The sequence below is a fragment of the Cetorhinus maximus genome, chromosome 8 (genome assembly GCF_964194155.1).
Source record: "Cetorhinus maximus chromosome 8, sCetMax3.hap1.1, whole genome shotgun sequence".
Classification (NCBI taxonomy): Eukaryota; Metazoa; Chordata; class Chondrichthyes; order Lamniformes; family Cetorhinidae; genus Cetorhinus; species Cetorhinus maximus.
The window spans coordinates 56367326-56386276 of NC_135886.1; the positions used below are offsets into that span (position 1 = coordinate 56367326).

The window sequence follows — 18951 nt, forward strand, 5'->3', positions numbered from 1 at the left end:
CTTCCTCAAAAGGCGGTGGAAGCAGAGCCTTTGAATATTTTTAAGGCGGTGCTAGATAGATTCTTGATTAACAAGGGAGTGAAAGGTTATCGGGGGTAGGCAGGAATGTGGGGTTGAGGTTACAATCAGATCAGTCATGATTGTATTGAATGGTGGAGCAGGCTCGAGGGGCTAAGTGGCCTACTCCTGCTCCTAATTCGTATGTTTGTATGTTCCTATGTTCACTCCAGCTGGCTCAGCAATACAGGGGAACAGGAGGAAAATTGGGAAAGCAATGATGATAGGAGATTTGATAGCTAACAGACAAGCGTTTCTGCGACTGCAGAAGTGACTCCAGGGTGGTATGTTCCCTCTCCCCAGTGTCAGTGCCCAGCATAGCATTGAATTGATATGGAATATTCTGAAGGGAGAGGGTGAAAAGCAAGAGATCATGGTCCATTTTGGTGCCATGGGTTGAAAGAGGAATGCGGTTTTGCAGGTAGATTTTAGGGAGCTAGGAAAGAAATTAAAAATCAGAGATAGCAATTTCTGGATTACACCCATCGCCATACGCCGGGAGATGAATGTGAAGTTGCAGAGATGGTGCAGGTGCAGAAAGGGCTATAGATTCCTGGGGCATTGGGACCAGTCTTGGGAGAGGTGGGGCCTGTACAAGCCAGATGGGTTGCAGCACAGCAGGTACAGGGCCATTTTCGAGGTGGAAGGTTTGTCAATGCTGTTGGAGAGGGTTTACATGAGCTCAGCAGGAGAATTGGAGCCTGAGCACAGATTCAGAAAGAAGAGAAGCAAAGCTGCAAATGGAAGGCAGGAAATTAGTAAGCAAGTATGGAAGGCAGAGAAAACAAAGGCTAGAAAATAAACAACAAAGGAGCTGTTCAGTGATGAATGGTATATACTTCAATGCAAGGAGTCTAGTGAATAAGACAGATAGGTCAGGATTTTCCCATTGGCAAGCAGGGGGCGTGGCCCGCTCGCTGACGTGTAAAATGACGTGCAGTGACGTCGGGCGGAGCTCCCGATGTCACCGCGTCCCATTTAAATTTTCACGAATGTGGGGGCACAGCAAAATCAGCTGCGCGCCCGCCGACCTGTCAATGGCCAATTGAGGCCATTGACAGAGCCATTCAGCTAATTAATGGACCTGCCCGTCCAACCTTAAGGTTGGCAGGCAGGCCAGGAGCCCCGGCGGGAGTTAGAAAAAGCATGAAACCTCATTCACAGGCGGGATAAGGTTTCATGTAGGTTTGAAAAAATTTTATTAAAGTTTTTTAAAAAAATTTTGGGAATGTCCCAACTCACGTGACAGTGTCACATGAGGGGACATGTCAGGATTTTTTTTCTATTTTTAATATTTGTGACAGAACAGCCGATCTCTCTGAGGCAGCACCTAGCCTCAGGGAGATGAGTGCGCTCTTTTGTGCGCATGCTCTCGGGTTTAGGAATACCACCATCCCCCACCCCCCACCTCCCCGCCCGCACAGGGAGCGCATAGGCCCGCCCATGTAAAATGGCGCCGCACCCCTGATCGGGGGCGCCGATTGGAAGCACGCCTGTGCGTGCCCGCAATTCAACTTTGTCCCCAGCGGGGGGAGTATCCTGCCCATAAGCAGAGGGCACAGTTAGACACTTGGCAGTTTGGTATCACAGCTCTTACTGAAATATAAATTAAAAAAGGACAGGGATTAGGCTGGCCATAGAAAAGGACAGAGAATAATCCAGAGCAGGGATAATTAATTGGGGGAAAGCCAACTTCAATGGGATGAGAATGTATCTGAGTTGAGTGAGTTGGAATCAAATGTTGGCAGAAAAAACAGTGGCTGATCAATGGGCCACCTTCAAAGAAAAGTATTGCAGGAAATGTCAAGGTATATTCCCTTGAAGGGGAAAGGTAGGACAAATAAATCCAGAATGCCCTGGATGACACAAGAGATAGAGATGAAGATGAAAAGGAAGAAGTGCGGGTATGATAGATGTCAGGTAGAAAATACAATGGAGAATCAGGCTCAATATAGAAGGACCAGAGAGGAAGTGAAAAAAACTAATAAGAAAAGCAAGGAGAAAGCATGAAAAGAGGCTGGCAGCGAATATGAAAGGGAGTCCCAAGGTTTCTATATATATATATAAGCCTATAAATAATAAAAGGGTGGTAAAAGAAAGAATAGGGCTGATTCGGGATAAAAAAAAGAGTTGCATGTGGAGGCAGGAGAAATAGCGGAGGTATTAAATGAGTACTTTGCATCTGTTTTTACAAAGGAAGAAGATGCTACCCAGGCCGAGGTGAGAGATGAGATAACTGGTACACTGGAAGAATTTACAATTGAGAAGGAGGAGGTTTTAGAAAGGCCATCGACTTAAAATCGATAAGGCACCAGGACCGGATGTGATGCATCCAAGGGTACTGAGGGAAGTGAGAGTGGAAATTGCTAGACACTAGTGATAATTTTCTAGACAAAGGGGAGGTGCAAGAAGACTGGATAATTGTGAATATTGCATCCTTGTTCAAAAAAGGGGTGCAAGAATAAAGCCAACAACTACAGACCATAGGTTTGATTTCAGTATAGGGAAACATCTGGAAACTATAGTTCGGGATAAAATCCATAATCACTTAGACAAGTGCAGGATAAAAGGGAAAGTAGACACGTGGATGAGAAATTGGCTGAGGGACAGGAAACAGAGAGTAGTGATAAATGGTTGCTTTTCTAATTGGAGGAAGGTTTGTAGTGGAGTTCCTCAGGGGTCAGTGTTGAGAACCTTGCTCTTCCTGATATTATATTAATGGCCTACATTGTAGCGTTCAGGGCATGATTTCAAAATTTGCAGATGACACGAAGATTGGAAGCATTGTCATTTGTGATGAGAATAGTCTTGAACTTCAAAAGGACATAGACATATTGGTGGATTGGGCAGACAAATGACAGATGAAGTTCAATGCAGGGAAGTGTGAGGTGATTAATTTTGGCAGGAAGAATGTGGAGAGATGGTATAAAATAAAGGGAGAAACTCTGAAGGAGGTGCAGGAACAGAGGGATATTGGTGTATATGTACATAAGTCATTGAAGATGGCAGGGTATGTTGAGAGAGCAGTTAATAAAGCATATTGTATATTAGGCTTTATTAATAAGGGCATTGAGTACAAGAGTAAGGAGATCATGTTGAACTTGTATAAGACACTAGTTAGGCCTCATCTGGAGAACTGCATCCGGTTCTGGGCACCAGACTTGAGGAAGGATGTGAAGGCATTGGAGAGAGTACAGAGGAGATTCACAAGAATGATTCCAGGGATAAAGAACTGTAGCTATGAGGGTAGATTGGAGAGGTTGGGACTCTTTTCCTTGGAGAAAAGAAGGCTGAGAGGAGACTTGATTGAGGTATTCAAGATCCTGAGGGGTATGGACAGGGTAAATAGTGAGAAATTGTTCACACTCAAAGGAGCAACAGGAACCGCAGGGCATAGATTCAAAATAATTGCCGAAAAGAGTAAATGTGATGTAAGGAAATATTTTTTCTCCCAGAGGGTGGTTGGAGTCTGGAACGAACTTCCTGAGAGGGTGGTGGAGGCAAATTTGATCGAGGTATTCAAGAGGGAATAGATTCTGTCATGAAACTATTAATGTATAATTTTATTGGAATTTATTTTTTTAAAAATAGAAGTTTAGTCTGTGGGCATGTCTGTGTGTCTTAATTGGATTAAAGCCAGCTAGTCTGGATGCTTTGATGTATAGTAGTTTTGAGGTGTAAACAGAGGTAGAGGTACATTTGCATTTTGTTGAATAGAGCATCCAAAGGCTGGGGGTGAAATCTTGCACCTAGCTAGGAGACACCAAGCAATGTTTATATTATTTATTATTAATAAATACTAATAAAATTGGTACTATAAAAGGAGTTCAAATGGCCTGGTGATACAATGAGAATTTACATTCATAGAGAAGTGTTGGGTATAACAGAAGGGAGTTCGTGTGTGCAAGAGGGAGGCATGTAAGATCAAAGCGTGTAAGCCTACAACTGTCTGCAAAGGAACCAAATTGAAAGGAGCCTCATTTTGAATTTGTAAGGTGAAAATGCTTTGCCTGGTGTCTGGTGATTGGTTATTGTTGCCTTAATGGAGATTAATTTGAGAATTTGCTAAAAGTTACGATAGTAGTAATTTGTAGCCATGTGTTTAATTTGATTTAAATTAATAAATGTCCCATTTATTTGATACAAAAACCTCTGGAGAACTGGTGATCTTATTCCTGAATTTAGAACTGCAACACAAAACATACCAATTGAAAATATAGGTTATGACAGTTGTTTAAAGTTTCCCTCTGGGATTTTAAATAACTCAGCCTTTACCAACTGCTGGGTCATAACACTTCCTCCTGCACTGTTAAGATTCTGTGATTCTGTGGATGGAAGCTCAACATTTTGGGTTATGGGGTCTTCAGACAGGATACAGAGGGGCTAAAAAAGTAGGGCGTGGGTCGCAATATTGGACAAAGAAACAATCTCAGCTGTGCGGAGGGATAGTATCCCACATGGAACATCAAATGAGGCCATATGGGTTGAACTGAGGAACAGAAAAGGGGCAACCACACTGCTGGGATTGTTCTATACACCCCACCGTACCCTGCGCCACCGCAACCGCCCCCCCCCCCCCGCCCCCCCCAAAACAGTCAGAGAGAGATAGAGGAGAAAATGTGTATGCAAATTGCTGAGAAATGTAGAAACAACAGGGACAGTGATGGTTGGGGATTTTACTTCCCCTAATATTGACTGGGATAGATTCAGTGTAAATAGTGCAGAGGATACAGAATTCCTAAATACCTTCAGGGAACTTTTTTTTTGGCCAGTGCATAGTAATCACAACGAAAGGATGGTCAGTTCTGGAGTTAGTTTTAGGAAATGAATCTAGGCAGGTGGAAAGGATATCATTGGGAGAGCAAGAGTGGTCTGGAAACAGCTACTTGAAGGTAAATCAGCATCAGAGCAGTGAGAGGTATTCAAAGAGGAGCTTAAAGAGGGTCCAGAACAAATATGTTCCCACAAAGAAAAGGGATGAGACTCTCAACTCTAGACCTCCCAGATGTGAAGCACATACAGATTAGGATAAGACAAAAAAGGAAGTTTATGTCAGACGCCAAGAACTTGCTACTGAAGTAAGCCAAGAGAGAAGTGCAGGATGAACTTAAAATAAGAAATTAGGAAAGCAGAGAGAGGTCATGATAAAATATTGGCAGGTAAAACCAAAGATGTTTTAAAGAACATAAAGAACAAAAGGATAGCTAAGGAAAGAGTAGAGCCAAATAGAGACTAAAAAGCCATGGTTTGCCTGAGCAGCAGTGATCCCTCTACTCCAATATGCTTTAGAGACCTGGACAACCTACAGCATTGGTCTGCACTGGGAGTGCTGCTTTGGGCTGCATTAGAGTGCTTCAGTTGGAGTTTGGTGGGAGAGGGAATTCGGTGAAGGGGGAAGAAGGGATCCTTTCATTTTCTACCTTTCCTCAGTAAGGAAAGCGGCGGCCTTGGTAAGTAGGACCTAGTGAGCATTTCTTCTGTTCTTAATATTCTCTAAACTAGAGGAAGTAAAAGTAAAGGGAGTCATTTAAGGGTAAGTCATGGCAGGGCAGCTCGGCTAAGTGGAATGCTCCTCCCGTGTGATGTGGGAAATTAGGGATGCTTCCAGTTTCCAGGACAACCATGTGTGCAGGAAGTGTCTCCAGCTGCAACTACCTGAAATCCGTGTATTGGAGCTGGTGCAGTGGCTGGTGTCACTGTGGATAATCCGCAAGGATGAGACCTTCGTGGATAGCACGTACAGTGAGGTGGTCACACCACAGGTAAAGAGTGCACAGGCAGAAAGGGAACAGGTGACTGCCAAACAGAGTAAAAGCACTAGGCAGGTAGTGCAGGGGTCCCCTGTGTCCATCTCCCTCTCTAACAGATTTTCCATTTTGGGTACTGCTGGGGAGATGGTTTCTCAGGGGAATGCAGCAAGAGACAAGTCCGTGGCACCTTGAGTGGCTCACCCACACGGTGGAGGATGGGGGGGATGTGGGGAAAAGTGGGACAGCAATTGTGATAAATAAGGGATTCCATTGTAAGGGGAACAGACAGGCATTTCTACGGCTGCAGACATGACACCAGGATGGTATGTTGCCTCCCTGGTGCCAAGGTCAAAGTTGTCACTGAGCGGCTGCAGGAGATCCTGAAAGGAGAGGGTGAACAGCCAGAGGCTGTGGTCCATATCGGTGCCAATGACATAGGTAAAAAGAGGGGCGAGGTCCTGAAAGCAGAATATAGGGAGCTAGGAAATAAATTAAAAAGCAGAACCTCAAAGATAGTAACCTCAGGATCACTCCCAGTGCTACGTTCTAGCGAGACCAGGAATAGGAGAATAGACCGGTGAATGCGTGGCTGGAGAGATGGCGTGGGAGGGAGGGATTTATACTCCTGAGGCATTGGGACAGATTCTGGGGAAATGAGACCTGTACAAGCTGTAGCTGTACAAGGTTGCACCCCAGCAGGACTGGGACCAATATCCTCACAGGGGTATTTGCTGGTACTGGGGGGAAGGGTTTAAACTAGACAGGCAGGGGGATGGGAACGTGAGCAGGGAGACACAAGAGAGGGAAATAAAGATAGGAATGAAAGGCAGACAAGTGAAAAGCAAAATTGGAAGGCAGAGGAAACAAGGGCTGGCAGCAAATAGGACCATAATACAAAAAAAAGACAAATCTAAAGCCACTATATCTGAATGCATGGAGCATTTGCAATAAGATAGATGAATCAACAGCGCAAATGCATGTAAATGGGTATGATATGATTGTGATTATGGAGACATTGCTATAGGGTGACCAAGGCTGGGAACTGAATATCTAAGGGTACTCGATAGTTAGGAAGGGCAGGCAAAAAGGAAAAGGAGATGGCGTGGTGATGTTAGTTAGGGATAAAATCAGTGTGATAGTGAGAGAGGATATTGGTTCAGAAAATCTAGGTGTAGAATCAGTCTGGGTGGAGCTAAGAAGCAACAAGAGGTGGATAACATTAGTGGGAGTTGTCTATAAGTCTCCAAACAGGAGTAATAAGTTAGGGGATGGCATTAAACAGAAAATTAGAGATTCATGTAACAAGGGTGCTGCAGTAATCATGGGTGACTTTAATCTACATATAGACTGGGTAAACCAAATTTGCAATAAGACTGTGACGGGTGAACTCCTGGCGTGTGTACGAGGTGGTTTTTAAGACCAGCATGTCGAGGAACCGACTAGGGAAAAAGTTATTTTAGGTTTCGTATTGTGCAATGAGAAGGGGTTAATTAATAACCTTGTTGTGCGGGGTCCTTTAGGGAACAGTGACCATAACATGATAGAATTCAACATTAGGATGGAAAGTGAAGTAGTCCGATCCGAAACTAGGGTCCTAAATCTAAACAAAGGAAACCATGGAGGTAAGAGGTGTGAGTTGGCTAAGATAGATTGGGGAACTTCATTAAAAGGCATGACGGTAGATAGACAATGGCCAAAGTTTAAGGAACGAATGTATGCATTGCAACAGTTATACATTCTTTTCTGGCGAAAAAGACAACAGAAAAAGTGGCCCAACCATGGCTAACAAAAGAAATTAAGGATAGTATTAGATCCAAAGAGGAGTCATATAATATTGCTAGAAAAAGTAACAAGCCTGAAGATTGGGAACAGTTTATAATTCAGTAAAGGAGGACCAAGAGATTGAGTAAGAGGGGAAAAATAGAGTGTGAGAGTAAACTTGGAAGGAACATAAAAGAGGACTGTAATAGCTTCCATAAGTATGTAAAAAGAAAAAGATTAGTGAAGACAAATGTAGGTCCCTTACATTCTGAAATGGGAGAATTTATAATGGAGAACAAGGAAATGGCAGAGCAATTAAACAATTACTTAAACAAAAACAAAAATAGCTTGAAAAACTCAGCAGGTCTGACAGCATATGCGGCGAGGAATAGTTAACGTTTCGAGTCCATATGACTCTTCATCAGACCCAAACAATTACTTTAGTTCTGTCTTCACGGAGGAAGATACAAATAACTTCCTAGAAATACTGGGGAACTAAGGATCTAGTGAGAAGGAGGAATTGAAGGAAATTAGTTTTACTAAAACAATAGTGCTGGAGAAATTAATGGGACTGAAAGCCGATAAATCCCCAGGGCGCAATAATCCACATCACAAAATATTAAAGGAGGCGGCCATGGAAATAATGGATGCGTTGCGTCTCATCTTCCAAAATTCTGTAGATTCTGAAACAGATTGGAGGAAAGCAAATGTAACCCCACTTTTAAAAAAGGAGGGAGGGAGAGAACAGGGAATTACAGACCAGTTAGCCTAACATCAGTCCTAGGGAAATTGCTAGAGTCTATTATAAAGGATGTGATAACAGGACACTTAGAAAATATCAATGGGGATTAGACAAAGTCAGCATGGATTATTAAAGGGAAATCATTTTTGACAAACCAACTGGAGTTTTTTGAGGATGTAACTATCAAAATAGACGTCATGTATTTGGATTTTTAGAAAGCTTTTGATAATGTCCCACATAAGAGGTTAGTGTGTAAAATTAAAACACAAAGGATTGGGGTGATATATTATAATATATATATGGATTGAGAATTGGTGAGCAGACAGGAAATAGAGTAGGAATAAACTGGTCTTTTTCAGATAGGCAGGCGTTGCCTAGTGGTGTGCCACAGGGATCAGTGCTTGGACCCCAGCTATTCAAAATATATATCAATGATTTGGATGAGGGAACCAAATGTATTATTTCCAAATTTACTGACGACACGAAACATGGTGGAATGTGAGCAATGAGGAGGGTGTTGGGAGGTTTCAAGGCGATTTAGACAGGTTGAGTGAGTGGGCAAATGCATGGCAGATGCAGTATAACATGGATAAGTGTGAAGTTATCCACTTTGGTAGAAAAAACAGGATGGCAGGGTTTTACTTAAATAGTGATAGATTGGGGAAATGTTGATGTACAAAGGGATCTGGGTGTCCTTGTACACTAATCACTGAAAGCAAGCATGCAGGTGCAGCAAGCAGTTAAGAAGGTAAATGGTACGTTGGCCTTCATTGCGAGAGGACTTGAGTACAGGAGCAAGGATGTCTTACTGCAGCTATACAGGGCCTTGGTGAGATCACACCTGGAGTATTGTGTGCAATTTTAGTCTTCTTACCTAAGAAAGGATATACTTGCCACAGAGGGAGTGCAGCGAAGGTTCACCAGACTGATTCCTGGGATAGAAGGATTATTGTATGAGGAGACATTGGGCTGACTAGTGGTGTTTAGAAGAATGAGGGGGGATCTCATTGGAACATTTAGGCCTGAGTTTTACCCTTGGTGGTGGGCACGATTGGCGGGCCTGCGACTGGTCGGGAAATGGATCACCTCCCGTGACTGGCCCCCAACCGCGATTTCATGCTGGATGGCCAATTAAGGCCCGCCCAGCATGAACCGCGTCCTTCCAGTGGTCAGGAAGGTGCGGTTGGGGCAGGGGCCTGTTGGCTGCCGGGTCCAATGGTGACCCAGCGGGCGGTTTAAAAACGGCACAGGCAGCTCCTTGAAGGCTGCCGGGGAAGAAATTATTTACAGTCTTGTGAACACTGAAGTTCTGGCATCAAGTGCAGCTGGACATGGCAGGCGGGAGGATAGGTCGGGTGGGTACTTGACCCCTCGGTTTTTGGATGAGTGCCTCGCGGTCCTCCTCGAGGGGGTGGCTACCAGGAGGGAGCACCAGGGTCAGCAGGCTGTCTCCAATGCCGGTGCCAGTGAGGGGGGAGCACTAAGAAGTAGCACTTGCAAAAGTAAGTTTAAGGCACCATGAGCACAAGAGGGACTGGTCACAGGTGACCTTCCGTTGTGAAATGTTTTGTTTATGTTTACTGGTCTGGGAATTAAGACCAGAGAAGGTGATGTTAATTTTTTGGATTGTCAGAATTAGATAAATTTTGTTTTTGTTGTAATGGCCTGAGTATGTTTCCCAGCTTTGTATTTCTTGGTGCAGGGTACGCCAGTATGTAATGCTGGAACTGAGTGGCTCTAAGCTTTATTGCACTGACCGGACTTTGGTTTCAAATGAAAGGGTCATTTCAGACACCCGGGATGGAGGTGGCAGCCCTGCCATGAGGCGGAAGCAGATCTTTGACAGCCTAGCTGAAGGAGCGTTGGATCAAAGCATCCCTGGTGTTCCTGCCTCCCTGGAGGTTATCAAGGTCTGCCTCCATGCCCTCAGTGTTCTCACCGTGCTCACCTTCTGACTCACTACTGGATTCATCCTCTGGAGGTGGAGTTGCTTTAAAATCCTCTCCCTCCAGTGGGTTCCCCCTTGACAGTGCCAGGTTGTGGAGAGCGCAGCATGCAACCACTATCAGTGACACCACTCTCGGGGGTATTGTAGTGCTCCCCCTGAATGATCCAGGCATTGCCTCTGTTCTATGTTCAGCACCTGGCACCTAGGAGTGCCTCAGGATATAAAGATCATGGGAGCTGCCAGGGTACCTTGCACAGACTTACAGAATCTGTATCCTGTGGTCACACACACTATCTGAACATTCGTAGAGTGGAATCCATTCTTGTTGACGTAGGCAGTCGACTCACCCACTGGCACCTTGATGGCCACAAGTGTGCAGTTGATGGCACTCTGGACGCGGGGGAACCCAGCAATCACTGCAAAGCCTCTGGCTCGCTCAGCCTGGCTGGCCTCGTCCATACGGAAAGGAATAAATGTCATTACCCACCTGAACAGAGCTTCTGTCACCAGCTTGACGCAACTGTGCACAGCTTATTGGGAGACTTCACACAGATCCCTCACTGATCCCTGGAAAGAGCCGGAGGCATAGAAGTTGAGGGTGACTGTGACCCTCAGAGCCACTGGCATGGGGTGTCCACCCACACAGTCGGAGTTGATCTCAGGCCCAATCGTCTGACAAATGGAGGCCATGCTCTCCCTGGAGAGGCAGAGCCTCCTTCGGCATTGCACCTCGGACATATTGAGGTAGTTTCTTCGCCACCTGTAAACCCTGGCGTCAAGATGGTGGTGTCTTCTGCGGCCCCAAAAGCCTTAGACTTCCTGCTGGCCCTGCGCCCCTTGTGCCTGCGCCTCTCCTCCCACAGGTCCCTTCCCTCAAAGCTGAATAGGGACACCTGGCCTCCTCTCCCTTCTGCCCCTCTCTTCCTCCTCAGAGGAGGTGCCTCCAGCGGAGACCACAATCCCCATTCCCAGGGTAAGGGAAGGCTGTCTGATACCTGAAAGGGTCCACAAGGTCTGAATCCTCCGGGGGCCTTGGAGACACAAAGGAGTCCTGAAATGAAGCCGGGAAATGCTAAGACTGATGCTCAGAACAGAGATGAAGCTGCTAAGTTCAAATAAGCCACCAGCAGCAAACTATCTCCTAAACTCCTCACTACTCTCACTGGCAATGCTGCTGACCCTTTTTATCCAGCCCATGGATGAGGTTTTGCAAAATGTGGGCTGCCTGCCTGCCCGTTTTACCCATGCGACAAGCACAAAATCACACGGGCAACGTAAAATCAGGTTCAACTGGGTTTTTAATGGACTTAAGTGGCCTTTTAATTGATGGCGGGCGTGGCTCCGACACCCGCACACACCGACCTGAAGATTGCGCGCATGCAGGATGATGCTGGGATGCTCACCCGATGTCTTCTCACGCTATTTTACACCCGATCGAGGCGGGTGTGTGCCCACCCACAAGGCCGAAAATTCTGCCCATAAAATTCTGACAGGGCTGGACAGACTGGATACAGGGATGATGTTTCCTCTGGCTGGGGGTACAGAGCAAGGGGTCACAGTCTCAGAATACAGGGTAGGCAATTTAGGGCTGAAATTAGGAGAAACTTCTTCACTCAGAGGGTGGTGAACCTGTTGAATTCTCTACCACAGAAAGCTGTGGAAGCCAAGTCACTGAATATATTTAAGAAAGAAATAGATAGATTTCTGGACTCTAAAGGTGTCAAGGGGTATGGGGAGAGAGTGGGTGTATGGCGGTGAGATAGAGGATCAGTCATGATCATATTGAATGGTGGAGCAGGCTCAAAGGGCTGAATGACCTACTCCTGCTCCTATTTTCCATGTTTCTAAATGCCACCAGTGGTACCTTCACAAGATCCTCCAAAACCAGTGTCAAGAAAGATGATACAACAGCAGCATGGTCTCCCAAGCTATCATACCCAGCATCAAGGTGCTAATCACTCAAAACGAGCTCTGCTGGGTGGGACATGTCGCTCGTATCCCTGACACCAGATTCCCGAAGCAACTGCTCTGCTCAGAACTTTGTTAAGACAGGAGACTTCCAAAAAGTCAGCGGAAAAGCTATAGGGATGTCCTCAAAGCATCCCTGAAGAGGTCAAACATCCCTGCCAACTCACGGGGTCACTGGCTTGTGACCAACCAAAATGGAGAAGGTTCATTCAGGAATTTATCCTCACTGATATCTGGGTAATTCATGTTAGGGTAAAGGGTAAGGAGGAATTTCTAAAGTGTGTTCAGGAACTTCTTTGATCAGTGTGATCAGTTGATCCTTTCAAGGTGTGATGCTGGAGAATGAGGTGGGCCAAGTGGACCAAGCGTCTGCGAGTAAGAGTGACCACTGTATCGTAATGTTCCAATTAGTAATGGAGAAGAGCAAGGAACAGTCTAATGGAGAACATCTAAATTGGAAGAGGGTTAACTTCAATGGGACGAGAGAGGATCTAGCCAGGGTAAAATGGAACCGAAGACTGACAGAAAAAACTGTATCAGAACAATGGGTGATCTTCATGGAGGAGATATTTGAGATACATATTCGGAACATTCCCAAGGGTGAAAGGAAGGGAACCAAAGCCAGTGCTCTTTGATATGATGAAACAAGAGGGTGTATGATGCATGTCAGGTGAGTTCTTCAAGCAAGAATAAAGTCAAATACAATAAGTTGAGAGGGAAAATAAGACTGACCAAGGGAGAGATCAGTATTTGCTAAGCGAGAGGGTGCTGATAAAATGTCAGTCGAAGTAGAGATGGTAGAGGTAAGGCATTGGGTGAATATTGATCAACAGGATGTACAGAAAAGGCTGGCTTAGAGTAGATAAGTTGTCTGGTTTGGTCTGAACGGCTAGCATCCCAGGATTGCTGGGATGTGCTAAAGGAAGTGGGAGCTCAGGATGACCTATGTTTTATTAACGGCTCTCTCAAGCTGCCTGGCCACCTTCAATGATTTGTGCTCATATACACCCAGGTCTGTTTACTCCTGTGTCCTCTTTAGAATTATCTCTTTATTTCATATTGCCTTTCCTCGGTCTTCCTGCCAAAATGAACCTCTCGCGTTTCTCTGCAATAAATTTCATCTGCCATGTGTCCACCCGTTCCACCAGCCACTCCATGTCCTCTTGAAGTTTATCACTTAGCAAAGTGCAGGGAATCTTGGGCTTCGTGAATAGAGGTATTGAGTACAAAAGCAGGGAAGATATGCTGAACATTCATACAGCGCTAGTTATATCACAACTAGAGTATTGAGTCCAGTTCTGGTCACCACACTTCAGGAAGGATGTGAGGGTCCTTGAGAGGGTACAGGGGAGATTTACCAGAATGGTTCCAGGGATGAGGGATTTTAGCTACAAGGTTAGGTTGGAGAAGCTGGGGTTGTTCTCCTTGGAGCAAAGGAGACTGAGGGGAGGTCTGATAGAGGTGGACACGATAATGATAATGTATACCTTCAGATAAGGTAGACAGAGAAAAGCTGGTCTCATTAGCTGATTGTACAAGGGCTGTGGGAAAAAAATTTATGATTTTGGGCAGGACAGGGGGATGTGAGGAAGATCTTTCTTTATGTTGTACTTGCAGCCTGCAGTGAAAGTGGAGATAATAAATGATTTCAAAAGGAAATTGGATGGAACTTGAGGGAAATAAACTTAGGGGGTAATGGGGATAGAGTGAGGGAATGGGACTGACTGGATTGCTCCATGGGAGCCAGCATGGATATGATGGACTGAGTGGCCTCCTTCTGTGCCATAAAGACACTATGGCCAGAATTTTTTGCTCGGTGTGTGGGCGTGCACCCGACATGCTCGAATGTAAAATGATGCACGATGATGTCAGGTGAGCATCCCGATGCAACCGCGCACTCGCGCGATATTTCGGTTGGTGGGCAGCCAGGGGAGTCGGCAGCGCACCCGCTGACATTTAGGTGGCCTATTAAGGCCCTTAACTAATTCATTGAGTAGAATTTTTCACTGCCTGTTGGATACCGTTCGGTTGGCGGGTGGGCGAAAAGGCCAAGCGGCCTTTGCACTTTTGGTGGGATGAGGTTTCCACCAGTGACTAAAAAAAATTAAAAACTTTTTGCACTCCTCTTTAACATGTCCCTGCTCATGTGATAGAGTCACAGGAGGGGACATGTTTTCATTATCTTTCATTTCTTTATTTTGAGTGCTGAATACCTTCAGCCCCCGAGACAGCTCTGTGCACGCACACGCACGCATGCGTGAACTTCAGCGCTCACGCTCCTCCCGCCCCCACCCCGGCAGCGATGAGCACTGCAGCATGCGTTTCACGCTGGCTGGCTGTTAATTGGCCAGTGTGAAATCACAGTCAGTACCCAATCGTGGGTCGCGGTGGGCTTCCCGGCTGCTCCCGGGCACACCCGCCACGCCCACCGAATGAGGGCAAAATTCTGCCTTATGACTCTGATATGATTAAGGAGTTTGGAGATGATACAAAAATTGGTTGTGTGTTTGATAATGAGGAAGAAAGCTGGAGACTGCAGGGAGATAGCAATGGACAGATCAGGTGGGCAGAAAAGTGACAAATAGAATTCAATCTGGAGAAGTGTGAGGTAATGAATTTGGGGAGGGCAAACAAGGCAATGGAATACACAATGAATGGTGGGATACGGAGAAGTGTAGAGGAACAGAAGGGCCTTGGAATGCATGTCCACGGGTCCCTGAAGTTAACAGGACAGGTAGATAATCTGGTCAAGAAGGTTTTTGGGATATATTCCTTTATTGGCAAGCATAGATTATAAGAGCAGGGTGGTTATGCTGGAACTGCATAAAACACTAGTTAGACTGCAGTTAGTACAGTTCTGGTCACTCCATTACAGGAAGGATGTGATTGTATGAGAGAGGATTTAGAGGAAATTTGAGATGTTATCTGGAATGGTTAATGTTAGCAATGAGGAAAGATTGGATAGGCTGGGGTTGTTTTCTTTGGAACAGAGAAGGCTGAGGGGAGATTTAATCGAGGTGAATAAAATTGAGGGGCCCTGATAGAGTGGATAAGAAGGACTTATTTCCATTAGCAGAGAGGACAATAATACAGGTACATTGGCTTAAAGTAATTGGTAGAGGATTAGAGAGGAGTCAGGGAGTAATTTGTATCACCCAAAGGGTGGTGGAGGGCCTGGAACTCGCTGCCTGAAAGGGTGATAGAGGCAAAAGCCCCCACTGCATTTAAAGAAACAATTGGAAATGCACTGAGGTGCCGTAATTGTCAGGAAGATATAATAATTCTCATAATATTATTGGAATTTTTTTTAAAATAGAATAATAGTGGGATGTGTCTATATGTGTCTGTGTCTATATACGTGTGTGTGTAAGCCTTAATTGAATTAGAGGCAGCTAGTCTGGGTGTTTTGATGTAAGAAGAGAAGTTAGGTTTGAAATGTTAATTAGGTAAACATGGGGAAGTTTAGAAACATAGGTGTCAAGGGAACATTTACATTTCTAAATAAACCAGATAGATTGTTTTCAAAAGAGGGAGTGAAATGTGTCACCTCATCAGGTGTAGTTTAGAAACAGTTATTTTTCCCAAATATTACTGGTAAAACTTAGTGCTATGAGAGGTTTTTATTATCAGGAAGATAAAGTCCAAAGGCATAGTGAAACAATGGGTATTTGCATTCTAAGATGAAAATATGTATAAAGGAGAGAAGACGGTGTGTAAGGGAAGGCATTTTAAGATCTTACAAGTATGAAATCCTTCAGCATTTATGCCTCAAGCTGCTGTCTTCAAAGGACTGAAGTTAAGAAAACTCATTTTGCATTTGACTTGTTCAGGGTATCATGTTTCTTTGCCTGGATCTTTTAAGATCTATGTGCCTTACTGTTCCTTAATGAAAGTGTAACTGGGAGTTAGATTGATTAGGGGATTTACAAGTTATCATAATAATAATTTGTAGATCTATGTATGTATTTAAAAATCATTTCTCTTATTAATAAATGTTTAATATAGTTTTATAAAAAACCTATAAGACTTGGTCTTATTACTACTGAATTCAAGACACACATCTCGAAATTTATACAAACTGCAAAACAAGTTGTGGCAGTTGTTTCAAGTTTCCGTTTGGGATTTGAACAGCTCAGCATTTACCATCGGCTGTGCCAGAACAGTAACCTACAGAGTTACAGACCCAGAACTGGAAGGTGGGATTGGAATGGAGAGCTCTTTTTTGGTGTGCACATGGTAGGCTGAATGATCTCCTCCCATGTCACAATGCCCCCACCTCCCCAACCTGGATATTTGCAGGCGGGAAGGATACATAAAATAGGGCAGGTGGTGAGCCCACCATCTTCCTGTCCATCCCCGAACTGTCCTCCATAATACAGTGGATGGTTAAGGCATCAGCCAACCTGCCCGCCCTTAGGCTTATTGAGGCCCTTAACTAACCAACTAGTGGCCAGTTAAGGGCCTGTTTCCATCCCCGCCACAATGAAATGTGTGACTGAGAAAGGTGGAGTGAAGGGGGCCAGCTCGCTTCACTATCTCAAGTAAAAAGGCAGGAAGAAAGTTGGGGGGTTGTACTTTGGGGGTGCCCTGTTCCCAGTTGGGACACACGCCTAAGATGTTATTCCCCCTTTGCGACTCCCCCTCCCCCCCCAGCCTCTAAAACCAGACCCCCAAATACCACCCCCATTCCTAGGGTCCCCAATTCCTCCCCTCCAAGAAACCAAGAATCCCAGATTCAGCTCTAAGTCCGGTTACCATGGATCAGGGCTGCTTGTAGTACCAGCAGCAGTCACTACTGAGTTCTGGTGCTGCTGGGACTACAAAGTTGGCTGGCATCTCAAGGGAGGGTCTTCCTTTTCCTGAGGGGTGGGAGTCCCACAATTACCCCGTTAAGGCCACCCCCAGTATATTAACGCTGCAGGGCAGCGTTTTTACTTTTTTAAAGTCAGTCGGTTCGTGACCGACTTTACTGGGGTGGAGCAATACGCACCCCTCTATAAAGTTCTATGTTTCTGTGGTTGGCCCACTCTTTGACCTGCCCACCAAACTAGCCTACTCATTGGCACACCACATTGACTCACTCCTTGAGCCCCCCACACTGACCCACACTTTAACCACCCCTCAATATTGATCCATGCTTTGACTCCCCTATCATAACCCTCTCTTTGACTGCCCCAGTTGATCCACATTGACCCCTTCAGCACATTGACCTATTCTTTAAGTCCCCCACATGTTGACCCATTCTTTAACCTGCCTAAGTTGCCCCACTCTATAACACCCACATGTTGACCATATCCTTAACCACCATATTCATGTATTCTTTGAACCCCACCACATTGACCCACTCTTTCACTCCCCCATGCTGACCTGCACTTTGATCCTCCCAAGTTGACCCATTCTTTTACCTTCTTCATTTTTTTTACCCTCTTCATTTCAGTGCTAAATGGCTTACCCCTCAGGGATGCTTATTGCTGGCACTTGTGTGGTGTGAATGTTACTTGCCATTTATCAGCCCAAGCCTGAATGTTTTCCAGGTCTTGCTGTATGTTGGCATGGGCTGTTTCAGTGCCTGAGGAGTTGCAGATTATGACTGAACGTAATTCTGCTGCTTCTGACGACCCACAAAACCTCATGGATGCCCAGTTTTGAGCTGCTTGATTTGTTCTGAATCTCGACCTATTCTTTGACCCCCATATGGATCAGTTGTTTGAACCACATTGTTGCTCAACTCTTTCATCCCACAACCTTGTCCCACTCCTTGACCCTCCCCCCATGTTGACCCACTCTGTGAACTCCACCCACCCCCCCCATGCTGGCCACTCTTTGGTCCCCCTAATGCTGGCGCGCTCTTTGACCACCCCCCCACATCCCTGTCACGTGTTGGCCCATTACTGAGCTACTCTTTGCCCTCCGCACCCGCCCCCACCCATGCTGATCCACTCTTTGATGATCACATTGACCATCGTGTTTGTTTTGGTAAAAGGGTTTAATGGTAAAAATTAGAGTTAAAATTAAAAATTAATGGTGAACCATTTCCTTAAGGTTTCAGCTGCAATAATGTGAATCTGAGCAAAATTACTGCGGGTGTAACTTTACCTTTCATTGAGTTGAAGAACATAACAGTTTAAATGCCTTACTACCATAAACACACTCAACCCTGATACTGGAGGGCAGGCTACAGTTTGTTATGTTTCCACCTGCTCTATGGAGATGTGACAATAATGATTCATCTGCCAATCTGTAATATTTTATATATGTATAAAAATAATATCTATTCTCTCTGTTCCAATTACCCTCTCTGATCTTCCTGCAAACTGGGGATTCAAACATTTATGAATGCAAGCCACTATTCTTATCCTGTTCTCTTGGCAATTATTCACCTTACCACAGCAAGTGCCATGATCTTTTTCTACAAGTAGGGTGGGACGCAGGCCCCAAGTCTACCTCAGCCAGAATAGGGATGGAACCCCATGTGTTGGTGTTAATCTGATTCACATGCTAGCCATCTAGGCAGCTGAGCTAACTAGCCCCCTGGACCACTATTGCAATTTCAGATTTACCATAGCAGGTTTGGATAGAGAGAGAGAGCTGGGCAAATATACTGGAAAATAAAATAAGAAAATCTGATTACAGAATGTTAAAAATCCATGAATCTATTGGTATGAATTAGTTGAAAGTTTGTTTTTAATGAGAGGTATGTGTGCCAGACACGTTAGGACCCGTTC

The 18951-nt window shown here is 45.0% G+C and overlaps 1 protein-coding gene across 1 annotated transcript in view; it reads right to left on the reverse strand.

Moving 5' to 3' along the window:
• Positions 1–18951, reverse strand: part of LOC144683652 (myosin-binding protein H-like) — a 78749-nt gene that overhangs the window by 48526 nt on the left and 11272 nt on the right. The window lies entirely within an intron of this gene.